Consider the following 27885-nt stretch of genomic DNA (forward strand, 5'->3'; position numbering starts at 1 on the left):
TGAGACTTACTCTGAGATGACAAGTGCGTAGAATTTTTTTAAAACTGAGATACCCCACCCGAACTGATACGGGTGAACTAGGTGCCATGTACTTGTGTGTTGTGACACACGAGTGCCTTGACTGTCGCGTCCCTTTTTCATGATGATGAGGTGAGCGCAGAACGTACGTCACGTATGTCTTTCTTATCCCTGCAAAGGCTGCTCATGACACTTGCCCTCTTCCTCTAGGGCAGGATAACCGGGCTGCTCTATAAAGAGAGGGTGGGGCTCGGACGTGGACTCAGGTCCTTCTTTCCTAAAGGCATGTAAGTTTCAAGTAAATCTGTCTGGTCCTGTTGGGAAAGATGATGCAACGTGACGAGAAAGGAAGTGGGGAGTTGCCTTCCTACTACGAGCTAAGGAATGTCACGTCGCTGAGTGCTCTCACATTCCCAGAAACATGTCGTGGTTGAGAAGGAGGCGGATGACTCAGAGTTCCCTGGGCTGCTGAGCCTGAGCAGGGCTAACGAGGACAGGGTGGTGGAGAGTGCTTGGTGCCAAGTCAGCATGTCCCCCAAGTCTGGGGGCTGCCCTGGCACTGGGCGTGCAGAGACCAACCACGTAAACACAATCCTGTTTTCTCAGAGCTGGAGTGAGAGGTCCATGGGGCGCTTGTGTCTATACTCAGATGTGCCAGCCTGAATTCCGTGAATTCAGCTGTGGTTCTGATTATTCCTTTTGCGGAAACGGGGGTAAGGGAGGGTGGGCGCTCTGTCCTTAGAACAGGCTCCCATGAACAAAGTTCCTCTCTGATTTTCAGAGACCCTGGGGCTTTATGCTAACTTGGCTATTCCTTCCTGGACTTCATTCTTCCTCACTCTCCAAATTAAGCCTTTTTCTAATAGAAAGACCTGAAAAATTATTCCAAGGGCAAGAATTTGGCAACTCTCCCTGAACGCACAACACATGCTTTGCAGGTTTTTTTTTTTTTTATGTTCCACAGAACAGCCACCTGTTCACTCCACCCACCTCTGGGCGCCTGGCCACAGGGCTCATGAGCAGAGAGACGGGACCAGTCACCAGCCTGCCTCACTGGGCAGAGGTTGTCAGCGGCTTTGTCTATCCCCCAGCCCCCCTGCTCCATCCTTAGGTAAGATCCCCTCTGCAGCCTGTGGGTAGTCGCTGTTTCAAGGCCAATAGCCCAAAGCAATGTTGAGCAGTGGGCACCCCCCAGGAGTTATTTACAAACTCATAGTTACTCACCTGGAAGAAAGAAAACTCAGATTCCCCAACGTCGCCAGTGAGATCCTCACACCCACCAGATGCAGGTGGAGTGGGTGCCACACAGGCTCTGAAGGGTCCCTGAGATGCTCACCAAGCAAACATCAGTTTGTCATGAGAAGCTGAGAAGGCAGCAGGTGGGCACTGTAGTTCTCTACCTCCTGCAGGTGGCCTATTGCAGAATCTCCTAAACTTATCATCCTTGAAACTGGCTCTGCTCCGTGACCCAAGGCCTTGTGCCCATGTGGCAACTAAGCTGATAAAGAGACAGTCCTGCTTGCATTACCTGTCTTCATGGTGGGGGCCTAGAGCCCCCAACATGAATACTGAGCAGCAGAGTGGAGCCAGAGGCTAAGGGTCTGGAGCTGACCAGGAATGGCTCCTGGCTCCCCATTTTATTTCTTTCTTTTTTTCTAATTGGAATATAACTGCTTTACGATGTTGTATTAGTTTTAGCTGTACAGCAAAGTGAATCAACCACACATATAAGTATATCCCCTCTTTCTTGGATTTCCTTCCCGTTTGGGTCACCACAGAGCCTTGAGTAAATTTCCCTATGTTATACAGTAGGTTCTCAGTTGCTGTTGTTATTTAGTTGCTAAATTATCTCTGACTCTTGTGACCCCATGGACTATAGCTTGCCAGGCTCCTCTGTCCATGGTATTTTCCAGGCAAGGATACTGGAGTGGGTTGCCATTTTCTTCTCCAGGGGATCTTCCTGACCCAGGGATCAAACCTGGGTCTCCTGCTTGTAGTTATCTATTTTTTACATGAAAGTGAAAGTGAAGTCTCTCAGTCATGTCCGACTCTTTGCAACCCCACGGACTGTAGCCTACCAGGCTTCTCCATCCATGGGATTCTCCAGGCAAGAATACTGGAGTTCCCATTTCCTTCTCCAGGGGATCTTCCCGACCCAGGGATCGAATCCAGGTCTCCTGCGTTGGCGGCAGACACTTTAACCTCTGAGCCACCAGGGAAGCCCCATTCGTGTCCGACTCTTTGTGACCCCATGGACTGTAGCCCACCAGGTTCCTCTGTTCATGGGATTTTTCAGGCAAGAATACTGGAGCAGGTTGCCATTTCCTCCTCCAGGGGATCTTCCTTTCCCAGAGATAGAACTCTCATCACCTGCATTGCAGGCAGATTCTTTACCTCTGAGCCTTCAGGGAAGCAGTGTATATATGCCAATCCCAATATCCCGACCAGCTCCCCGTTCTCTGAGCTCATGTTTTAACCTCTCTGGTCATCACTGATCCTCTCTCTCTGTATCTGAAAACCAGGAATAATAGCAGGGTTGCGATCAAGGCAAACCTATTTTTGTAAAGTACCTCCACCAGTGCCTGGACTCCATGATGCTTAACGAACAAATAAATGCAAGATTCTTTCCTGGATGCTGTGAAAGTGCTGCACTCAACATGCCAGCAAATTTGGAAAACTTAGCAGTGGCCACAGGACTGGAAAAGGTCAGTTTTCATTCCAATCCCAAAGAAAGGCAATGCCAAAGAATTCTCAAACTACCACACAATTGCACTCATCTCACACGCTAGTAAAGTAATGCTCAAAATTCTCCAAGCCAGACTTCAGCAATACGTGAACTGTGAACTTCCTGATGTTCAAGCTGGTTTTAGAAAAGGCAGAGGAACCAGAGATCAAATTGCCAACATCCGTTGGATCATGGAAAAAGCAAGAGAGTTCCAGAAAAACATCTATTTCTGCTTTCTTGACTTTGCCAAAGCCTTTGACTGTGTGGATCACAATAAACTGTGGAAAATTCTGAAAGAGATGGGAATACCAGACCACCTGACCTGCCTCTTGAGAAACCTGTATGCAGGTCAGGAAGCAACAGTTAGAACTGGACATGGAACAACAGACTGGTTCCAAATAGGAAAAGGAGTTCATCAAGGCTGTATATTGTCATCCTGCTTATTTAACTTATATGCAGAGTACATCATGAGAAACGCTGGACTGGAAGAAACACAAGCTGAAATCAAGATTGCTGGGAGAAATATCAGTAACCTCAGCTATGCAGATGACACCACCCTTATGGCAGAAAGTGAAGAGGAACTAAAAGCCTCTTGATGAAAGTGAAAGAGGAGAGTGAAAAAGTTGGCTTAAAGCTCAGCATTAAGAAAACAAAGATCATGGCATCCAGTCCCATCACTTCATGGGAGATAGATGGGGAAACAGTGGAAACAGTGTCAGACTTTATTTTTCTGGGCTCCAAAATCACTGCAGATGGTGACTGCAGCCATGAAATTAAAAGATGCTTACTCCTTGGAAGGAAAGTTATGACCAACCTAGATAGCATATTGAAAAGCAGAGACATTACTTTGCCAACAAAGGTCCATCTAGTCAAGGCTATGGTTTTTCCTGTGGTCATGTACAGATGTGAGAGTTGGACTGTGAAGAAGGCTGAGCGCCGGAGAATTGGTGCTTTTGAACTGTGGTTTTGGAGAAGACTCTTGAGAGTCCCTTGGACTGTAAGGAGATCCAACCAGTCCATTCTGAAGGAGATCAGCCCTGGGATTTCTTTGGAGGGAATGATGCTGAAGCTGAAACTCCAGTACTTTGGCCACCTCATGCAAAGAGTTGACTCATTGGAAAAGACTCTGATGCTGGGAGGGATTGGGGGCAGGAGGAGAAGGGGATGACAGAGGATGAGATGGCTGGATGGCATCACTGACTCGATGGACGACAGGGAGGCCTGGTGTACTGCGATTCATGGGGTCGCAAAGAGTCGGACACGACTCAGCGACTGAACTGAACTGAACCTGAGAATTCTTTCAGCCACCACCTGAGACAGAAAAAGTTTGTTAGTTGCTAAGTCTTGTCCAACTTTTTGCGATGCTATGGACTATAGTCCCCCAGGTTCCTCTGTCCACTGGATTCTCCAGGCAAGAATACTGGAGTTCCCATTTCCTTCTCCAGGGGATCTTTCTGACCCAGGGATCGAAGCCGGGTCTCCCGCATTGGAGGCAGACGCTTTAACCTCTGAGCCACCAGGGAAGCCCCATTTGTGTCCGACTCTTTGTGACCCCACGGACTGTAGCCCACCAGGTTCCTCTGTTCATGGGATTTTTCAGGCAAGAATACTGGAGCAGGTTGCCATTTCCTCCTCCAGGGGATCTTCCTTTCCCAGAGATAGAACTCTCATCACCTGCATTGCAGGCAGATTCTTTACCTCTGAGCCTTCAGGGAAGCAGTGTATATATGCCAATCCCAATATCCCGACCAGCTCCCCGTTCTCTGAGCTCATGTTTTAACCTCTCTGGTCATCACTGATCCTCTCTCTCTGTATCTGAAAACCAGGAATAATAGCAGGGTTGTGATCAAGGCAAACCTATTTTTGTAAAGTACCTCCAACAGTGCCTGGACTCCATGATGCTTAATGAACAAATAAACAGAAGATTCTTTCCTGGGGAACATTTTGTGGCAGGAGGTGACTTCAGGAGTGGGGTTCCCCATTCTGAGTCTTTCTCAGTAGGGTCTTTCAGGGTTAAATCCCATGGCTCCATCAAATGAGTGTTAACACTGACTTAGCCCAGCAAAGAGCAGGGAGTTTAGGGTCCAGCAAGACTGAGAAGGGAAGGTCTGTGCTGTCAGAAGATGCCATCTTAAATAGCAAAACTCAGGCTTCCCTGGGGGCTTATGGTAAAGAATCCACCTGCAATGCGGGAGACCCAGGTTCAATCCCTGGGTCGAATGGCAAAACTTGTGTTTCCCCAATGAAGGATTCAGATGGATGGGATGGGGCCCTTGGCAGCCCCATTTCTCTACCTCTCAGAAGAGTGCTCCTTCTAAGGGTGATATCAGCTTTGATAAGCTGTTTTATTCACCTGCTAACCTGAGAATTCTTTCAGCCACCACCTGAGACAGAAAAAGTTTGTTAGTTGCTAAGTCTTGTCCAACTCTTTGCGACACTATGGACTATAGTCCCTCGGGCTCCTCTGTCCACGGGATTTTTCAGGTGAAAATACTGGAGTGGGTAGCCATTCCCTTCTTCAGGGGATCTTCCTGACCCAGGGATCGAACCCAGGTCTCCCAAATTGCGGGCGAATTCTTTACCATCTGGGCCACCAGGGAAGCCCAGACAGGGTCCACCCCCAAATCTTCCATCACCAAGTCATGCTGGTCTGAGCTGGAGCCCCATCCCCTACCCTCCCAGGAAAGGTTGTAGATAGAGGCCGCAGTTAAGAAAGACTCAAGCTTGCATCCCTGCAGGACCTGGGCCTCTGTCAGCCCAGGGCCATGGTAGAGGTCCCAGCCTACTTACCTCTGGCCTGAATACGTGAGGATCAGACACACTGGCTCCTATGCTCAGAGGAGACCATGTGCACAAGGTTTCATGTTCTGTGACTGTGGTCTTGAACTTACTAATTTTATCCTTGGTCCTGTGGTTTGTGAATGAGGTTCAGTGGGATAATGAAGCACATGTCAGGGCCTTGGAGTCGCACACATGATCTTCTGGTCCACTTCCTGTGGGTCCTTGGCTGCCTAGTGCTCCTGGTCCCCTGGTGCCCTGCAGGACCCAGATCCCCTTCTCTGCCCCTGTCCAGTGACCACTGATACCCTCTACCACCAGTGGGGCCTGGTCCCAGGTGGGAGGAGAGTCAGGGTTGGGGACACACAATCACCCCCCTCTTAAAGTCAAAGGGCTCCCAGGCCCCTGGTAGGGGATGGTCTGTACTCCCAGATACATCTGTGCCACCCCTACCCCGCAACTGAAGAAGTACTCCCGTTAAACAGCAAATGGAAAACACCATGGCACGAGGAGACAGAGACCATGGGAGAAAAGACACCGCTTTCTTCCTGCCTTTTTTTTTTTTTTTAATCTTTATTGGATTTGTTACAACATTGCTTCTGGTTTTAAGTTTTTTGGCCATGAGGCATGTGGGGTTTTAGCTCTCCAATCAGGGTTTGAACCCGCATCCCCGCATTGGAAGGCAAAGTCTTTACCTCTGGGCCTCCAGGGAAACCCCTTTCTGCTCTTTGAACAAGGAGTCCTGCATTGTTACTTTGCCCTGGGGCCTGATAAATGAGGCAGTGGCCCTGCCTCGGGCCCTAACTCCTACAATGGGTGTCATTTCACCTTGGCTAAAGAGCCTGGCCTGGCCAGTGCTTTCAGGTTCCTGTACTTTAGAGCTGTCTGTGTTTCGTGTGCTCCTTCTCATCCAGCGCACATGGGCTACAGGAGGAAGCTGGTCTACCGCGCTCGCTTACCAGGGTCCTTGTAGTCCTGTGGGCTTGGCCACTACAGCCAGAGGCCCAGGGTCACCTGATCCAAGCCTGACTTCTCACCTGTGAAAGGAGATTAGGTAATGTGATCTTCAAGATCTTTTCTAGCTCTAAAAGCATCTTATGATTCCAAGCACATGACAAAGCCCATTTTATGATCTGAAAACCCAGAGTGGGAGATACAAGATCTCATGGCTTCCTGGCAACAAACAGCTTTTATGATTATTGGCAATGGAAAGGAGCAGAAAAGGATCCAGACTTACTGCATGAGAATGCACAGCATCTCAGATCCTGGGCTTGGTGGACAATAAAAGGAGAGGTTCGTGAATATCCCTTCTGCCGTTAGGCGGAGTTGAATAAGGAAGGCCATGTATAGAACGACCGAACCCTCTCTGTGACGATGTGCCGGGATTCTTACTCTGTAAAACTTTTGTGTTATTGACAGGAAGAGACCCACAGACATAGAAAACAAACTTATAGTTATTGAGAGGGGAGAGAGGGAGGGATAAATGGGGAGCTTGGGATTAGCAGATACACACTACTATATATAAAATAGGTAACCAATAAGGACCTACTATACAGCACAGGGAATGATACTCAATATCTTATAATAACCTATAAGGGAAAAGAATCTGAAAAAGAATATATATAAGCTGCTGTGTGGCACAGGGAGCCCAGTCTGGCACTCTGTGGTGACCTGGAGGGGTGGGATGGGGGGAGAGGTGTGTGTATAATTATCGCTGACTTGCATTCTTGTATGGCAGAAACCAACACAGCATTGTAAAAAAAATTTTTTTAATTTAAATAATATATATAATGGAATCACTTTGCTGTGTACCTGAAACTAATACAACATTGTAAATCAACTATAGTTCAATACAATAAAATAAAGTTAAAAAAATTTTTATTATTGGGAAATGGATTAAAAGCATGAGGCTTAATTTAGCATCATAGCCTAAATTAGCGTCATATCCTAAATTAACCTAAATCGTATCCTGGGATCATGTGGATCCCAGGGCCCACCATGCTACTGATAGTGAGCCATGTGCGTTCTGTGAGCGTGGGAGCCTTCATGGTTGTCATTCTCCAAAAGATCTCGGAATAAGCTTAAAAAAGATATAAGAAAGTTCCTGAGTGGTGACTGAAATCTGCCCTTCCAGACCATCACATAAATCCAAAGTCACTGAGAAAATACTGACCCTACTCCATGTCCTTGACACTGTCAAATTTCCCAGCGAGGAGATCTTCAGGACACTGTAACCTTACTGACTTCAGATAGTAGATTTCCCGGGTGCCTTGGTCCATCCAAACTCACGTGGAGAACATGACCCACATCTGACAGCCAAGTCCCTTTTTTCCTATCCAAATCTGTGACGGAGATTTTTCCTTTCATAAGAGACTCAAATTTGAAGTTCCCTAAAATTATTTTTGCTTTTTCCCCCACTGGGGCATAGTTTCTAAGACAGAGTATTATCACCTCATTAAATGTGTCAGTAAGTTTTAAAACTTGGGAGAGAAAGTTAGCAAACACAGGGGATCTGCAGAGTTTGCCTGTGAGATTTCCCTATCTTGGCAAGTGCTTCCTACACTCAAGGCTGCGTTGGTTTGTATCACTGGGAAAGGGTTTGGGGAAAATCCAGGTATCAATGTTTCTATCTCATGTCCTTCCAACCTGACCAGTTGTCCTTCAGTTCTTTGCCCAGTTCCACCGATGAATCATAAAGCTCATCATCTTTTGGGACAGAGAATGGTTGGGATTTCAGAAATCTTCTAATTTTGGATGGTCGGGCTGGCCCAGTAAAGGACCAGACACGTGGGAAAGAATGTATGGTGGTGATCGTAATCAGAAAAGTTAACAAAGGCTTTAAAGATTGTGTCATAACAACAGATGCTTCAAGTGGTTAAAAACACCCATATTGTTATTCTTTCTGGCCCAAACTATGCCCTGAGACAGTGAAATTAGCAATGAAGGAAGCTATTCCTTTACTGTGAATGAAAGTTTGGCTGCAGGGTTAAGATGTCTTGAAATGCAGAGAGGAGACAGAGGTTTTATAATAACTTCACCCCTCAGAAATCTTTTCCAGTTGTACAGCAGGTGCAGCAATGTAGAGAAAATATTTGAGGGAAAGCAAGAAGAAACTCTTTTCTCTTCAAAGATGCAATGGGTAAAGATCCCACAGCTTGCTTAGCTAGCAAGGATCTAGCCAATTCCAAGACCCAAAGTTTCTCTCTCTATTGACACATTCTGGAAAAATGACTAAACCTTCCTGTACCTCAGTTATCCCAAGTGCAAAATCAGAAAAATTATTTTAACCTATTTTATGATACTGCAGGGGAAACACAACCTTGGATAAAGCTTGAGAAGTATTCGCTTGTTGTTAACTGTCTCATAAATGTTTAAGATTTCCAGGCCCCCAGGAAGCCTGCATGGTGTAAAGTTACAGCCAATTCACCTGATTGGAATCTGTTGTCAGGGACTTCAGAAATGTCCCTCAGGGACCACAGTGCAATCTGAGCAGGAGAAATCCAGGAGGTGCCTTGTGCAGGAGCCGGAATTTTCAACAGTGTGGGGCTGAACTGGAAGGCGAATTACTTTTGTTCTTTTTTCTTGGGCCACTGCAGAAAGTATTTTTATTTTATCACATACACATTTTCCTCCTTCCCCTGATCATGAACCAGAACATTTTTATAGCTAGGAGGAGTTTTAGGGATTTTCTAGTTATTTCTCATTTTAAAACAGTGGGCCATGGAGCTAAAAGCCGAGTTTTCTGATTCTGAGAATTGTTCAAAGGAACCACTTAGCTCTACCCAGCTATGGCACATGCAGCAGTAGGCTCCCTGCTCCCACTGAGGGGCAAATTCATGCCCAAGAACCTTCTTCCTCAGATTTTGTGGATGTGAATTCTTTTAGAGAAGCCTCTTGAGAGACCCTTGGACAGCAAGATGATCAAACCAGTCAATCCTAAAGGAAATCAACCCTAATATTCATTGGAAGGACTGATGCTGAAGCTGAAGCTCCAATACTTTGGCCACCTGACTCTTTTTGGAAAAGACCCTGATGCTGGGAAAGATTGAGGGCAAGAGGAGAAGGGGGGTGACAGAGGATGAGATGGTTGGATGGCATCACCAATTCAATGAATATGAGTTTGAGCTAACTCCAGGAGACGGTGAAGGACAGGGAAGCCTGGTGTGCTTCAGTCCATGTGGTCACAAAGAGTTGGACACAACTGAGCAACTGTTCAACAAACCTAGGGGCTCAGTGCCAAGCACTGAGCTCAGGACGAGCCCCTCCGTCAATAGAAGCAGATAATGGAGGTGACCGTCATCCATAGAGGCTGCCATGAGCTTGGCCACTTCCCATGTGATCACTTGGTAATCGTCACCACAGTCTTATGAAACAGGCATCGGATTCCTGCCTGAGGAATCAGATTTGTAAGCAACCTTCCCCTGGGGGTGGGAGAATCAGGCTTCACGCCCAGATTCCAAGGCTGGCCTAACTGCCTCTCCAGACCCTGAGGCTTTCTCAGAGAAACCAAGACCTGGGCAGATGACCAAGGCAAGGACTCAGCCTCGGGGAATGGGTGGTGGTAGTTTGGGATGGATTCCTGAAACTGGAGGATAAACTTGAAGGAACGAGGCAAGAAGCCAGTTTACAGACCTAGGGGTCAAGAAGGGCATTGCTAGCTGGACGGTTGGGCTGGGAGGTCTGGGCCCTGGAGTCCACCTGTCACTTAGACACAGATCTGAGCAAACCCAGCCCCTGTTACTGGTGGGGTCTGGAATGTGGCAGTCCTCCGGCCTTCTCACCGGATGTTGCATGCTGAGTCAACTGCCGTTTCAGCTCACTTTAGCAGACAACAGCCGGTCACCCAGCTGGGTGTTCACCTGAGGTCACGGTTCACAGAGTTACAAACAGTAGGGGCGGGGGTGGGGGGCAGAGGGTTGAGGGAGAGGAGTAAACTGCCTGGCTCTTGATCCTGCCTCCCTCACTTAGCAGAGCGTCAGCTTGGGCATGGCTACCCACTCCAGTATTCTTGCCTGGAGAATTCCATGGACAGAGGAGACTGGTGGGCTACAGTCCATAGGGTCACAAAGGGTTGGACATGACTGAAGTGACTTAGCAGTCGTGACCCATAGCTTGGGCAGGTCAGTAAGCCTCTGCGGGCCTTAGTTTCCCTATCTTTACAATGGGCTATTTGATGAAGTGGGTCAGTCCACACAAACACAGGAGAGCAATGCCTGGCACACAGTAGGTGCTCAGAAAGGGGTGGTCATCCTTGATTTCTGCACATGACGGTCACAGCAGAGGGAGTGCTCCCCTGAAAGGACCTCTCCGGGACTTTATCCAGGCTGGGGACACACTGCCTTCTGAGTCAGGCTGTTCCATTTTTGGACAACTCTGACTAAGAAAATTCTTCCTTGCTTCCAGCCAACTCCACCTCCCCACAACTCCCACGCACGGGCCCCAGCTCTGCCAGAAGGCAAATGTCAGAAAAATATTCTTGAAAGAGAGGACATAGAATGTAAATAGGAATGATAGAATCGGGTTGAAGGATTACAGTCTCCCTGGCTTCAGCCATTCGCACTGCCCAGCCCAGATGTGGTGGGGGTGGGGGCCAAAGACCCTTCGGTTCAGTGGGAAAACCAGCCAAGACTCTGCACTCTCCTCTACTCCCTTTAGAAACACGTTCATCAACTCTTCCCTTCATTCTTTGCAGGCCACAGCGCATTGCTAACTGCTGTGAAACCAAGCAACAAGTCACTCCCCAGGAACAAAGGTGACGGCCACCAGGCCGCGGAGCCTTGACCTCATCTCATTTCCTACGTGCCGTCCACCCCATAATCACTGTGCCTCCAGGGAGCGTGCCCGCCAAGCAGCGCGTGCTGTCGGCCTCCTGTTTACAGAGCCTTTCTGGCGTCAGGTATATATAATCATGACCGCTGTGTGTTCCTTCCCTGTCTTCCTTGGCAGGTGCTGTGACATAAGAAGGATGCACACGTCTTTTTTTTCAGGCAGTTGAGACAGCTTATCTCTCCCCCGATACTTGTTAAAAAGGATTTGAAATTGAGTGTCAGTGTTGCAGGGTGAAAAGATTCTCTGAGCTCTGTTGCATGCTGCATATTACCAAAGTGTCTGCTTAAAAATAATTAAGATGCTAAATCTCAAAGCAGCATTTTTTACCACAACAAAAAAATCTTTAAGGATGAAATAGGTAGGTGAAATAATACAACACCGTGGCTTTGAAATGATGTGACAGGATGCAAAAGTTCATTGAGCTGTACACTTATGGTTTGTGTACTTTCCTCTAACATTGCTTGTGCTCAGTCATCTCTGACTCTGTGCGACCCCATGGACTGTAGCCTGCCAGGCTTCTCTGTCCATGGCATTTTCCAGGCAAGAATACTGGACTGAGTTACCACTGATAGTAAACTTCGTTAAAAAGTTTATATACATATAAAAGTAATCATAGAGGAGGAAGACATAAAGGGCGAGGGGGAGGGTACAGTTGAAACAACATTAACCATGAGTTGGGTGAGTTCTAGTCTATTTCTGTGTGTTTGAAATTTTTCACAATAAAAGAATAGAAATGCAGGAAACATTTAAAATGTGGGAAAAGTGATTTGAACATTTCGAGTATAGATCAGGACTCATGTGTAGACTTCTTTTAGCAGCTCTGGGGCAAGGCAAGCTGTGAACTGGGTACCCAAACGGCCATATCCTGTTCTACAGGATGAGGAAGGCAGCACCCTCAGTTACTACCAGGACACTATGTTCCTCCAAGAGCTTATCCAAGAATCCGAGACAAAAAGAAGGGGCCCCATGGTTGGTCCACAGGTCTTCTTCTCCCAGCCATCTCTGGCTGAACATCACTGTCACCCTCCAGGCCTTGCGGACCCCAAATCTTCCAAGCTCTCTGAGGACTTGGCCCCAGGCACCCTCCAGCCACTCTCAAGGTCAAGCGTAGCCCAAACCTTCCCAACAGAGGCGCTGTGTGCAGCCAGGACCCCCTCTGCACTCCCAGTGCTCACTCTGAAGCCTGGTACTTCCTGCAGCATACCGAAGCTTTCGCCAAATCGCCCTCTCTCACCTTGGGTGAGCCATGCCCCCTCATCACAGGACAATCCAGCTAATCTTCCTCTGTGGACCTGAATTTAAAAAGCTTTTTAGGCACTTCCTTGGTGGTCCAATGGTTAAGACTCCATACTTCTAATGCAAGGGGTACTGACCCAGGGACTAAGATCCTGAATGCTGCTCAGCCAAAAAAAAAAAAAAAGAGCTTTTTAGCTCCTCTCTCCAGTGGGTGCTGAAGAAGCTCAGTTCAGTTCAGTCGCTCAGTCGTGTCTGACTCTTTGCAATCCCATGGATTGCAGCATGCCAGGCTTCCCTGTCCTTCACCATCTCCTAGAGTTTGCTCAAATTCATGGCCACTGAGTCAGTGATGCCATCCAATCATCTCATCCTCTGTTGCCACCCCCTCATCTTCAGTCTTTCTCAGCATCAGGGTCTTTTCCCATAAGTCTGCTGTTCACATCAGGTGGCCAAAGGTTTGGAGCTTCAGCATCAGTCCTTCCAGTCAATATTCAGGGTTGATTTCCTTTAGGATTGACTGGTTTGATCTTGCAGTCCAAGGGACTTTCCAAAATCAAAAAGGGATGCTAGAAGGAAGTGGTTTGCATTTCCCTGCACCTCCGCCAGGGTGAGATCAAAACAACTGCTAAAAGAAGAAGACGTGGGTCCTGGGCTTTTCCCTCATCAAATCAGATAGCTAAAACTGTCAGTTAAAAAAAAAAAAAATCAATAAAGCTGTCAGGGCTCAGAAGTCCACGAGATGATTCTGTTCCCGGGGGCTCAGTGACATTCAAGACTACCTGGAATGAAACTGCTAGACGGACGATTCAGTGATGACCCTGTGAAGTCAGGTCTGGGTGGGGGCAGCCCCATCCCCGCCCCCACCCCTCTGTCATCAGGTGAGAGGTGAGGGCTGGGGACTGGCAGGCAGGGGTAGTTGGGAAAATCTGGGTGTGATTCAATTTGCTTTTCCCCGATTTTACATGTTAACTAGTATCGACCACCTCCTCTTTCCAGGTCAGACCTTCACCCCTTGACGTTGGGTGGGTAAACAAAACACTTGGAGTCCCCAGGCCCCGTCATGCCCTGCCCTCAGCCCATCTCTGGGACCAGCTTCTGGAGTGGACCCCTCCCCACAGGTGGTCTCTGAGCACAGCCATCTCCTGCTTCTCCAGCTACTTCTTGCCTGTCTTTAACCTGGCTGCCTTTCCCCTCCCTGCTCCCTGCACTTGGACACGTCCAAAGGTTCTGGCCTTGGACCTCCCTCCCCCTCCCTCCTAGGTCATGACCACTCCTAGTTTACGGAGGGCACGAACTCCTGCCTGAATCAACAAGGGGCACTGACTCAGCGTGTGGGAGTCCATCCGGGCACTGGGGCCTCTCTCCACCACGAAGCCTGGACTCTACCACCTCCATGTACCCACCCCCCTCCCCACAGCTCTGAGGACCCCTGCTATTCACTGAACCTCCTCCCTGGCCCCCCCTACTCCTGCTCCCAATCACAGAAAGTCCTCACAAGACACAGAGCCTGGTGCCTCATCAGCTCAGACCTGCTTGTGCTGCTAAGTCTCTTCAGTCGTGTCCGACTCTGTGCGACCCCATAGATGGCAGCCTACCAGGCTCCCCTGTCCCTGGGATTTTCCAGGCAACAACACTGGAGTGGGTTGCCATTTCCTTCTTCAATGCATGAAAGTGAAAAGTGAAAGTGAAGTTGCTCAGTCGTGTCCAACTCTTAGCGATCCCGTGGACTATAGCTTACCAGGCTCCTCCGTCCATGGGATTTTCCAGGCAAGAGTACTGGAGTGGGGTGCCATTGCCTTCTCCGCAGACCTTCTGATCACCTCTAATTTTCTTCCTAGCAAAATCCCCCAGGTCCTATGATGGGGAGGCTTCTCTGGCCTCAGGGCCTCTCTCCATCCTGTCTCTCAGAAAACCTGAATAGGACAAGGCAGTTGAACCCACAGCTGGGTCCCCCAGTCACGCTCTAGTAATCCCCAAGAATTGCTGCTTCTCCCTGTCTCTTCTTGCTCCCAGTTTTAGGGGAAGATGCTTCTCACTCCCCACTATAGCCTCTGCCCTCACCTTCCTAGATTTTTGGCTAAACCTCAGGTCTTTCATCTATTACTGTCTCTCGGAGCCTTAGACTCCATACCTGCAAAGTAAGGATAATCCTGTCTGCCTGTGAGCTAGGTAGTGCTCAATTTGCCAAGCTGTGATGATGACAACAAAGACCGATCTATTCCTGATAATTCACAGTTCAGTCCAGAAGGGGCTCCCTGAACACGCATCCCTGCTCCACCAGTCCTTCTGGTGAAGGAACCTGCACCCTAACACTTTTATGCATGTGAGCCCGTTACAGTGCATCCCATCTCCTTGTGTGTAATTGATTCTTGCATCATTGGGAACCATGCAACTCCCAATGGTGGGATTTGCAGAATGGAAGGGCTTGATGAAATCACGGGTCCAGCTCCACATGCTCTCTTGGCATCATCCTCTTTCCCCCTTGCCTCCCACCACTTCTGCCTAAACCCATTTGTCCAACAAATATTTTATTGGGTATCTACTCTGTGCCAGGCACTTTTTCTAAACAATGACAAGGATGGTAATGATGAAGGATGGAGGAAGGGAGAACAGCTTCTGTTTCCTGGGTACATAGTGTGCGCCAAGCACTCACTCATTTGGAGTCATTCAGTTCTCACAATGGATCCATCCGTCTGTTCCCCAGAAACCCCAGTGAAATGGGTGCAGTCATCATCCTTATTTCACAAATGGCTGAGCTGGGGCTAAGCTGCCCAGGGTCACGCAGTCCCAGAAGGGTCCCTGGGATGTCCATCCCGCCTGCCCCCAGGCTGTATCCGCGGCTGTCAAAGGGAAGAGATAATAAAAGAGGATGTGGACCAAGAGATAACCTGATAAAGCCAGGGAGCAAAGTGCTGCAGGAAGGGCTCAGGACCCGTATTAGGAGGAGCGTCACAGGGTGACCTTTCACTAAGACCTGGTAGATCAGAGGCCAGGTGCTCAAGGTGTGGGCGGAAGAGAAAGGATGACTAAGGCCCCCGCCATCCAGGATTCGGTCTCAGACCCAGGAGAGGAGCTGCGGGGACAAGATGCAGACAGCCAGTGGAATTCCGGTTTAGATTGTGGACTGCATCCTGGCTTTCTCTTTACGTTAAGTTCCCTGATCTTGGTCACTGTAGGGTGGTGGTATCCGAGGATGTCTTGGTGATTGGCAAACACATGCTGAAGTGTCCAGAGGCACAGTGCCTCCTACTTAACTCTGAAATGGTTCAGAAAAAATATGAATCCAGGTGCAGGCTTCCCTGGTGGCTGAAATGGTAAAGAATCCGCCTGCAATGCAGGAGACCCAGGTTTGATTCAAATGGCTACCCACTCCAGTGTTCTTGCCTGAGAAATCCCATGGACAGAGGAACCTTGTGGGCTACAGTCCATGGGGTCACAAAGACTCGGACTTGACAGAATGACTAACACTTTCAGATGTGTGTGTGTGTGTGTGTGTGGTAGAGAAAGAATGACACAGCCTACAGAGCAAAGTGTAAACAATGAATGAACCTGAGCAAAGGGTACGCCTTGTACTATTCTTGCAGATTTTCAGGAAATTTTAAATTATTCCCAAGTAAAATTTACCAGAAGTATATGCACTGAAATAGCAGAACACAAATAGGAAGATCTTATAAAAATCCAATGCATGTGTGCGTGCTCAGTCACTAAGTCATGTTTGACTCTTTTGTAACCCCATGGACGATAGCCCACCAGCCTCCTGGTCTGTGGGATTTCCCAGGCAAGAATACTGGAGTTGGTTGCCATTTCCTTCTCCAGGAGATCTTCCTGACCCAGGGATTGAACCCAGGTCTCCTGAATTTCAGGTAGATTCTTTACTGTCTGAGCTACCAGGGAAGCCCTAAAAAACCAAACAACACCCATCAAATACTGAAGAATGGGAAGGAGGGGGATGCAAGTGGGAAAGGGAGAGGTAAGAGAATAAAAAAATTGGGGAGGGGATAGACAAGAAAGGAAGGAAGGAAGGAAGAGGGGAACAGAGAAAAAGCGGGGAGAGGAGGAATTCGGGGTCCCTTGCATTCTCACTCCTGACTGGACCCCTCCATTCTTAGGACTTCAACTTTGCATCTCCAGGAGGATGACTCCTAAGACTTTATCTCCAGCTTGGTCAATTGGCCAGTCCTGTATTTGGAATTGCTTGGCACAGGACCCCACAGGATATCCCACTCTAAAGCTCTTCTTTTTCCCCTGCAACAAAAGCTATCTCCCCCAAGGCCATCAACTCCAGATTTCATCTCCTCCCTCACCTTCCTTCCTTGGTCTACATCTTATTCTTTCTTCCTTTTCTGTTCCTCTTCTCTTCAGGTAGCTCCAGCTCCTGTAATCTCTCTGAGGATAGTGATAGGGGCTTCCTGCTTGGGCTCACTGCTCCCAGGGTGTGGGCCTTCCACTCACCAACATTTGTGACCCAAATTTCCTGTAACTCAAGAGTTCTCTCTGGGCTTCCCTGGTGGTCCAGTGGTTAAGAATCCACCTTGCAATACCAGGGACACAGGTTTGATCTCTGGCCTGGGAAGATCTCATGTACCACGGGCCAACCGATCCTGTGCGCACAACTAATGAGCCTGTGCTCTGGAGATCACAAGCCCCAGTGCTGAGCCTACGTGCCACAGCACTGAAGCCTGAGAGCTCTAGAGCCTGCGTTCTGCAACAAGAGAAGACACCACAATGAGAAGCCCTTGAACCACAACTAGAGTAGCCCCCACTTGCTGCAATTGGAGAAAGCCCGCCTGCAGCAAAGCCAAAGATAAATAAATTGAAAAAAAAAAAAGAGCTCTCTTGGGTCTGATGTTTTTCATGGATATTTGTTTTAGCTTCCAGCTTAATCATGTTCCTTAAGCAGGCACTAACCCTGTTTCGAGGCTGGATGCAGAGCAGCAGGAGAATAATAGCTACCTAGTCATTTAAGCTCGGAGAAGGCAATGGCACCCCACTCCAGTACTCTTGCCTGGAAAATCCCATGGACAGAAAAGCCTGGTAGGCTGCAGTCCATGGGGTCACTCAGAGTCAGACACAACTGAGCGACTTCACTTTCACTTTTCACTTTCACGCATTGGAGAAGGAAATGGCAACCCACTCCAGTGTTCTAGCCTGGAGAATCCCAGGGACGGGGGAGCCTGGTGGGCTGCCGTCTCAGGGGTCTCACAGAGTCGGACACGACTGAAGTGACTTAGCAGCAGCAGCAGCAGTCAATTAAGCTACCCAAAGAAGTTCTCCTGCTCCCCTGCCATGTTTGGAATGACAATAGGTGTGATTAAAAGGATAAGATCAGGACACTAGGGCTGTTTGGAGGGCCTCATTAGGTGCACCCCAATGTCAGGCCTTATGATCACCCACCAGGCTCTGTAGAAAGGCCTGTTCTGGGTGGCTTTGTATTTTCATGTTTCTCATAGAAAGGATTATTTTTTTTTAAGTATAACATTGTTTTTAGAATATACATTTACTAATGTAAATGTTCCAAAGCTCAACCCAGATTAAAACATACTCCCTAATTGTTTGCTGCTTCCTCGTTCTCTCTTTTCCCAGCCCAAGACATATGTTTTTGATATCACAGCAAACAGCAATTGATTCTATTTCTAGTTGCTTCAAAAACAATTCTAATGGCCTAGTCACTGTCCAAACAAGGCAAAGGCTGGGTGGATCAGCCTCCTTATGTCACAGTCATAAGGAAGGTCCTTGTAGTTAAATGTCTCCCAGCCCCCAGTCCCATATATTTAATTCCTTCTCTTGATATTTCATCCTTTCAGCTCATAAAAGAGAAAATGATGTCATGCCTAATAAATGCCAAAGTAGCCTTTTCGAGAAGTGACACCAAACATGGGCAGAGTGCCGAAGTCTTATTTGCTCAGGCAAACATTCAGACATCTGTCACCATTTAAGTTTTCATCTGAGACGCTGATTCCTACACAGGTTTCAGTGAGGTTTTGATCTATCTGAATTTCAAAGCACTGGGATTTGAGCCCACACAAGATGTACGGGCAAGAATCTCTGTATCACTGAGCGAGCATGTACCAGAACACATACATCCTCCCAGAGACACAATAACATTATCAAGGACTGCTTACTGTGGGTGGATTTAAAAAAAAATTTTTTTTTACTATAATGTAAACTTCCTGTTGCTATTTGAACCAATTTCCTCTCCTTCAGTTCCTGGGGGAGACGGTAAGCAGTTCATCATGATTGTCTGAACAATATGTGAGCATTTCTATAGGAACATAGCATGGCTGATCTTTGTTCCATGGACCATCTGCTTTGAGTTGTTTGTCCAGGTGTGATGCATTTTTCTCCTTCGTTCCCAAGTTCCTCTCTGTTCCCTTTCGAATTGAAGATGTATGCTGGCTATTCACGGGTTCAGAGGAAAGAAAACTATCTTGGCCACAGATGGTTGAACTGAAGCTCATCAGACCTCAGGCTCAGAACCCCTGGCTTAGTGAGCCCTTCACAGACTCAACCATCACCGAAGAGGAAGAACTCTCAGGAATTCTCTGGTCCAGGCTTCTCCTGTGTGGGCTTCTATGGAAGCTGAAATCATCTACAATTACAGTCTTTAAAGGACACAGGAAAGAGCCATGTCCAGAGTTATCCATGCGTTTGACACCCTCGTCCTCCTGGATTTTCTGCTGAACTCTAACCCTCACCCAACAAATATAACTGGGACAATTCTAGACCACTCAGAACTTTAGCCACAGAGGCCTCTGGGATCAAAGCTGTGCGAAAAAGGCCACCAGGTAGGGGCTAAGCAGAAGGGACATCACTGTGGCCATGGGAAGCTGGGCAAGGTCCCAGGTGGCTTCAGTCTTCCTGGAGAGGTTGCTTCCATCCTCACACCCTCTTCCATCCCATCGTGTCCCTGGACCACCAAAGACAAGTTTGCAGGCAGCATTAAAATAAATTTAAACTACTCCTATAGGGACTTCAGGCTTCCCTGATGGCTCAGCAGGAAAACAATCTGCCTGCAGTGCAGCAGACACAGGAGATGCACGTTCAATTCCTGGGTCAGGAAGATCCCTCGGAGGAGGAAATAACAGCCCACTCCAGTATTCTGGCCTGAAAAATCCCATGGACAGAGGGTTGCAAAGAGTCAGACATGACTGAACACGCACACGTGAACATAAGGACTCCTTGGCAGTCCAGTGATTAAGACACTGTGCTTCCACTGTGGGGGCCATGGGTAAAAATACCGCATGGCAAAGCTGAGCACCAAAGAATTGATGCTTTTGAACTGTGGAGTTGGAGAAGACTCTTAAGAGTCCCTTGGACTGCAAGGAGATCAAACCAGTTAAACCTAAAGGAAATCAGTCCTGAATACTCATTGGAAGGACTGATGCTGAAGCTGTAGCTTCGATACTTTGGCCACCTGATGCAAAGAACTGACTCATTGAAAAAGACCCTGATACTGGGAAAGTTTGAAGGCAGGAGGAGAAGGGGATGACAGAGGATGAGATGGTTAGATGGCATCATCGACTTGATGGACATGAGCTCTGGGGGTTGATGATGGACAGGGAAGCCTGGTGTGCTGCAGTCCATGGGATTGCAAAGAGTCAGATACAACTGAGTGATTGAACTGAAGAATAAAATAAAATACTCCCCATGCTCCTTCCCCCACTTACCCTCTTCTTCTGCTTTCAACTGGGTTTAAATAAACATGACCCCCACTAGTGGCTTTCAAACTTTGCTAGTGGTTCTGATTAATTGAGACCAATGGAAGCTGGATTATGTTCTAGGACTGGGCCATGACACCTGGTCTGTGAGCCCAGACCCAGAGGGGGAGGGCCATCAGGTAAGAAGTTGCAAGGGACGCGCTTATGCTAACAACAACAACAAAAAATGCATAGTTTATCTAAATTCCTGCTTAATTGGGTGTACTGTATTTATATTTGTTAAATCTGGCACCCGTAAGTGAGGAAGGTAGGCATGATTAGGAAGGGAAAAGGGTTCTCACAGGAAGGGCCCCCAACCCAACAATAGCTGGGGACTTAGAAAAATTTGAGGGCGGGGCCCTGGGAGTGGAGTCTCCCTTACTTCGACTAAACTTTTGTGTGTGTGTTTCTGTGTATGTGTGAAGTGGGCTTCCCAGGAGGTCCAGTGCTAAAGAATCCACCTACCAAGCAGGAGATATGGGTTCGACCCCTAGATTGGTAAGATCCCTGGAGAAGGGAATGGCTACCCACTCCAGTATTCTTCCCTGGAGAATCCCATGGACAGACGAGCCTGGCAGGCTACCGCTCACAGGGTCTCAAAAAGTGAGCTACAGCTAAGCAACTGAGCACACATCTGAATGCAAAAATACCATAATCAAAGTTAAAAGACTGATGACAATATATCTTCTGCAAACATTAAAAATAAAAATCACTGGCTAAGTCATACAAAGAGGTCTTACGAATCAACAACAAAAAAAAGTTTTCCAACAGAAAAACAGACTATGATTAGGCAATCCGAAAAAAATGATTGATGAGCTGCAAAAGATATCTGAACTAAAATGAGACTTTTTAGCTTATTACATTAAAAAAATTAATGTAAGAACCACTATGGATAAGGATAGGAGTGGGGAATACACTGGTAGAATCTTTCTGGGAAGATACTTACCAATATCCATCAAAGATCTTAAGAAACGTCAGTGTTTTAATGTAAGGAGCCATAAAAGGACAAATGTACAAAGACACAGAAGTATAAGGTTAGCCAACGCAGAGCTGTTCAGTTCAGTTCAATTGTGTCCGACTCTTTGGGACCCCATGAAATGCAGCATGTCAGGCCTCCCTGTCCATCACCAACTCCCAGAGCCTACCCAAACTCATGTCCATTGAGTCGCTGATGCCGTCCAACCATCTCATCCTCTGTCGACCCCTTCTCCTCCTGCCCTCAATCTTTCCCAGCATCAGGGTCTTTTCAAATGAGTCAGCTCTTTGCATCAGGTGGCCAAAGTATTGGAGTTTCAGCTTCAGTATCAGTCCTTCCAATGAACACCCAGGACTGATTTCCTTCAGGATGGACTGGTTGTATCTCCTTGCAGTCCAACGGACTCTCAAGAGTCTCCTCCAACACCACAGTTCAAAAGCATCAATTCTTTGGCACTCAGCTTTCTTTACAGTCCAGCTCTCACATCCATACATGACTACTGGAAAAACCATAGCCTTGACTAGATGGACCTTTGTTGGCAAAGGAATGTCTCTGCTTTTTAATATGCTGTCTAGGTTGGTCATAATTTTCCTTCCAAGGAGTAAGTGTCTTTTAATTTTATGGCTGCAATCACCACCTACAGTGATTTTGGAGTCCCCCAAAATAAAGTCAGCCACTGTTTCCACTGTTTCCCCATCTATTTCTCATGAAGTGATGGGACCAGATGCCATGATCTTAGTTTTCTGAATGTTGAGCTTTAAGCCAACTTTTTCACTCTCCTCTTTCACTTTCATCAAGAGGCTCTTTAGTTCTTCACTTTCTGCCATAAGGGTGGTGTCATCTGCATAGCTGAGGTTATTGATATTTCTCCCGGCAATCTCGATTCCAGCTTGTGCTTCTTCCAGCCCAGCGTTTCTCATGATGTACTCTGCATATAAGTTAAATAAGCAGGGTGACAAAATACAGACTTGACGTACTCTTTTTCCTATTCGGAACCAGTCAGTTGTTCCATGTCCAGTTCTAACTGTTGCTTCCTGACCTGCATATAGGTTTCTCAAGAGGCAGATCAGGTGGTCTGGTATTCCCATCTCTTTCAGAATTTTCCACAGTTTATTGTGATCCGCACAGTCAAAGGCTTTGGCATAGTCAATAAAGCAGAAATAAATATTTTTCTGGAACTCTCTTGCTTTTTTGATGATCCAGCGGATGTTGGCAATTTGATCTCTGGTTCCTCTGCCTTTTCTAAAACCAGCTTGAACATCAGGAAGTTCACGGTTCACGTATTGCTGAAGCCTGGCTTGGAGAATTTTGAGCATTACTTTACTAGTGTGTGAGATGAGTGCAATTGTGCGGTAGTTTGAGCATTCTTTGGCATTGCCTTTCTTTGGGATTGGAATGAAAGCTGACCTTTTCCAGTCCTGTGGCCACTGCTGAATTTTCCAGATTTTCTGTGTATAATAGCAAAAAATTAAAGCAAGGACAGTGTCCAACAAGAAGGATTAAGTTACTGGACTACCTTTCAATGGTATCGCATACAGGCATTTAAAATTATATTTGTTGACTTGGAGTGGTATCTACATTAAATGTTACTTGAAAAAGTAATAAAAATGCATATTAAATGATCTCATCTCTTTTCTTCTCCTCTTCTTCCTTCTTAAAAACCTAATTATGTACCACTTCTCACCACTAAGGCGGCTATAATCAAAAATAATGTGTCGATGTGGACGTTCAGAAATTAGAATCCTCAGACCTTGCTGGTGGGAATGAAAATGGTGCAGTTGCTCTGGAAAATGGGTTGACAGTTCCTCAAAAGATTAAACATAGAGTCACTATCTGATGTGATTCCACTAGTAGGTATATTGCAATTGGCAATTGTTCAGTCTCTAAGTCATGTCCAACTCTTTGTGACCCCATGGACTGCAGCATACCAGGCTTCCCTGTCTTTCACTATCTCCCAGAGTTTGCTCAAACTCATGTCCATTGAGGCGGTGATGCCGTCCAACCATCTCAGCCTCTGTTGCCCCCTTCTCCTTCTGCCCTCAATCTTTCCCAGCATCAGGGTCTTTTCTAATGAGTCGGCTCTTCACATCAGGTGGCCAAAGTATTGGAGCTTCAGCTTCAGCATCAGTCCTTCCAGTGAATATTCACGGTTGATTTCCTAAGATTGAGTGGTTTGATCTCCTTGCAGTCCAACAGACTCTCAAGAGTCTTCTCCAGCACCACAGTTCAAAAGCATCAATTCTTTGACACTTAGCTTTCTTTATGGTCCGACTCTCACATCTGCATATGACTACTGCAAAAACCTAAATATATACCAAAGAGAAATAAAAATGTGTCCACACAAAAGCTTATATACAAATTTCACAACACTACTTGTAAGATCTAAGAAATGAAAATAACCCAAAAGTCCATCACGTGATGAATGGATAATTGTGGTCTGTCTATAAATAATGGAATATTATTTACCATAAAAAGAAATGAAGTACTGTTACGTGCTACAATGTGGATGAAACTTTAAAGCATTATGCTTCATGAAAGAAGCCACATACAAAAAACCACATGTTGTCTAATTCGGCTTATATGAAATCTCTGGGATAGGCAAATCCATAGAAACAAAAGGTAGATTAGTGGTTGCTTAGGGCTGGTTGAACTATAAAGAAAGCTGAGCCCCGAACAATTGATGCTTTTGAACTGTGGTGTTGGAGGAGACTCTTGAGAGTCCCTTGGACTGCAAGGAGATACAACCAGTCCATCCTAAAGGAAATCAGTCCTGAATATTCATTAGAAGGACTGATGTTGAAGCTGAAACTTCAATACTTTGGCCACCTGATGTGAAGAATTGACTCATTGGAAAAGACCCTTATGCTGGGAAAGATTGAAAGCAGGAAGAGAAGGGAATGACAGAGGATGAGAGGGTTGGATGGCATCACTGACTCAATGGACATGAGTCTGAGTAAGCTCTGGGAGTTGGTGATGGACAGGGAAACCTGGTGTGCTGCTGTCCATGGAGTCTCAGAGTCAGACACGACTGAGCGACTGAACTGAATTGAGGGCTGGTTTGGGAGTGATTTGGAGTGAAAAGTGGCATGACTGCTAATGGGTAGAGGTTTTTTTGATGGGGATGATAAAAATGTTCTGAAATTGATTGCAGTGATGGTGGTACAACTCAGTGAATATCCTAGAAACCATTGAAGAATATACTTTTAGTGGGTAAATTAAATGGCATGTGAGGGACTTCCCTAGCGGTCCAGTGGCCAATGCAGGGGGCCTGGGTTGATCCTTGGTCTGGGAACTAGATCCTACAAGCTGCAGCTGAAAAAGATCACGCGTGCCACAATTAAGATCCCATGCAGCCAAAAAACAAAATGTGAATTTTATCTCAATCAAGCTGTTTAAAAATCCATTTATGTGGATTGAGGCATAGAGCAAACTTTGGAAGGTATTTTGAATCAAAATGTTAATAGGGGGTGTCTCTGAGTGAGGGATTATCTGAAATTTCCATCTGTGTTCCTTCCAGGATCTTTTGAAGTCTGCAAAGTGTGTGTATTTCAATAGTCAGAGAAAGAAAACAAGTCTCCTTTCTGTTCCAGGACTTAGACCTGGGGACTCTTACAGGTGGGGACCCCATCCAACATTGTACCAGACACAATAAAAATCACCTGAGCCCCACATGCTTTTATCCGTGAAAATATCTGAAACAACTTTGATCATCTTGCTTCTGAAATTATTAGGCTCCAGATAACTAATTTATGATTAGCTGTGACATTCTCAGCAGTTATCATGCAAACTGGGACATTTGTGAAAGAGGGAAGACATGTAATCTACAGATAACATTTTTAAAAATATTTGTTTATTTGGCTGTGCCAGATCTTATTTGCAGCATGTGGGATCTTGTTCCCTGACCAGGGATGGAACCTGGGCCCGCTGGTTTGGGAGTGTGTAGTCTTAGCCACTGGACCACCAGGGAAGTCCCCCCAGGTAGTTTTATAATGAGATAAGATGCTTACAAATCATAAACCAACAAGGCTGATGTTGTGCCACATTTCAGAGATATCCAAACATTATTTCAGGATTTTTTCTCCTTTATTTAGAAGTCAATACAATTTTTCAGGACCCCAATATTTCAAGATATAAAAGGAAATGGCAACCCACTCCAGTATTGCCTGGAAAATTCCATGGACAGAGGAGCCTGGCAGGCTACAGTCCATGGGGTTGCAAAGAGTCGGATACAACTGAACGACTGAACACAATGTTTCAAGATGCTTGAGATCAGCTCAGAGGCCCCAAGCCCCAGACCTGGAGGTGACAATAATGTCAAAGACAGTGCCTGACAAATAATCTGACTTCACTAAGTATCTTTGGACGGATTGATTTAAGGAGTCTTCATATCTTTCAAATCTTATTTAACAAGTGTGGTATTTCCTTTTTTTCAGATTGCTGTAAACACGAAGAACATATATTTGCAACCTTCTGTTAAAAGACTTTCACATCCCTGAAACAGGAATCAAGATGCCTTTTGATCAACTGTTTTGTTGATGAAACAATTCCAGTTTATTTATTTAGTTACTAAAGAACCTTTTTTATGATCAGTTCTACACTCTGTCTAGGGTCTGATATGTCATGTCAGCTCTTACTTGGTATAACATTTCATAACTGTTTGATAGATGCAAAACACAGACACCCATTTACCCTCCAAAGCATACCAGTGTGGTGGTGGTTGTCATTGTTGTTTGACTGAAGTCTAGTTGATTTACAATGTTCATAGAGAATGGACTTCCGGTTGTTGTTTTTAATGCCAACTGTCACTCAACCTTAATTCATCACTGATCCCAAGCTCTTTATCTTTCTTCCTTGGATCTAGTTAAGTTCTTCCCTATCCCATATTTGAATGATTACTTCTTCTTCTGTAACTACTATCTGGTAAGTCTCTGCTAGACTTTATCATTTTTAAGATAAAGTTTGATTTCATTCCTGTTTTACAGAATTGTAGCTACTAGAGGTTCACTGAATGCAGAGTTTGGTCCAATAGTGAATGTTCATTGACAGAAGCCAATTATTTGACCTAAGATAAATAATCCTCACAAAATAAACTTCGAAGATATAACAAACTAAGATTTTATTTTAAATACTTGAAAATTAGAACTTTTAAAATTGGTAATTATATTTTAAAGGTTTAACATTCTAGTATAGAAAACGTTTCTCAGTGCTACCGACTATGTCACTCCTGTAGGCACAGTTAAAATATCAAATAGGTGTGCATTTCCATATAATGATGGAAGAGTAAAATAGGTTAACTTTCCTGACTTTTCCCTAACACCTTCTCCACTTATTCACACTTTTTATATTCTGTACTGTGTCTGGAGAGATGATTATTTATCATTGATACATGAGTTTGAAGACTTTTCTCTTTGTGAAACTTTGATGTTCTGCTTTCAATTTATCTTCTCTAGTGGCTCAGTCAGTATAGAATCCCCCTGCAATGTAGGAGACGGTTGGATCCTGGGTTGGGAAGATCCCCTGAAGGAGGGCATGGCCACCCACTCCAGTATTCTTGCCTGGGAAATCCCATGCACAGAGGAGCCGGGTGGCCTACAGTCCATGGGGTCACAAGAGAGTTGGACACGATTGAGTGACTAACACTTTCACTTTTTTTTTCTGCCACCTACTGGCTTGGTGGCCTTGAACAAGTTACTATCTGTGCCTCAGTCTCCTTATCCATAAAATGGGGATAATGAAATACCCACCTCGTTGGGTTTCGGTGAGAACTCTGTAATATGTGCCAAGTGGTCAAAAATGTGCCCTTCTTATCATAAATAGAAGTATATGTGTTCACTGTTATTACTATTATTAAATAAGTGTCACTCAGTCGTGTCTGACTCTTTGTGATCTCATTGACTGTAGCCTGCCAGGCTCCCCTGTCCATGGGATTCTTCAGGCAAGAATGCTGGAGTGGGTAGCCGTTTTCTTCTCCAGGGGATCTTCCTGATCCAGAGGCTGAACCTAGGTCTCCCACATTGCAGTCAGATTCTTTACTATCTGAGTCACCAGGGAAGCCATTATTATTATTATTATCAATTGTTAATTAGTACCCATGAAAGCTAACTCATGATTGATTACGTTTGATGAACTCTATTCAAAATGGCAGAAAGGAGAGAAATCAGACTTTCTGGATGGTTTAGAAAGTTTCTGAAGAATATAAATATTGGGATGCCCTTGGTGGTCCAGTGGTTAAGAATCTGCCTGCCAATGCGGAGGACACAAGTTCAATCCTGGGTCTGGGAAAATCCCACACGCCCTGGAACAACTAAGCTGGTGTGCCACAACTACTGAGCCCATGCGCTGCAGCTCCTGAAGCCCTCGTGCCTAGTTCCCATGCCCGGCAACAAGAGAGGCCACAGCAGTGAGCAGCTTGAGTACCACAATGATTGTGGTACCAGAGAGGAGCCTCCTCCTCTAGAGAGGAGCCCTCCCTCACCACTACTAGAGAAAGCCAGCACAGCAACAGAGATCCACTGTGGCCAATAAATAAATAAGAGCTTTAAAAATCTATATAAATATTAATAAAAGAGTTAATCATGATTCCATAGCATTCTTTATCTTAAATAAAGATCTTTTACTTATCTGAG

At 46.1% G+C, this 27885-nt stretch overlaps 1 long non-coding RNA gene across 1 annotated transcript; it reads left to right on the plus strand.

The window, feature by feature from the left end:
• LOC101906278 (uncharacterized) lies at window positions 1-27838 on the plus strand. The gene is made up of 3 exons (XR_003029747.2): window positions 1-1129; window positions 11214-11417; window positions 25693-27838. It is a non-coding gene; the product is annotated as an uncharacterized lncRNA (long non-coding RNA).
• The last annotated feature ends 47 nt before the right edge of the window (window positions 27839-27885 follow it).

This window comes from Bos taurus, chromosome 16 (genome assembly GCF_002263795.3).
Source record: "Bos taurus isolate L1 Dominette 01449 registration number 42190680 breed Hereford chromosome 16, ARS-UCD2.0, whole genome shotgun sequence".
In the NCBI taxonomy this organism is placed as follows: Eukaryota; Metazoa; Chordata; class Mammalia; order Artiodactyla; family Bovidae; genus Bos; species Bos taurus.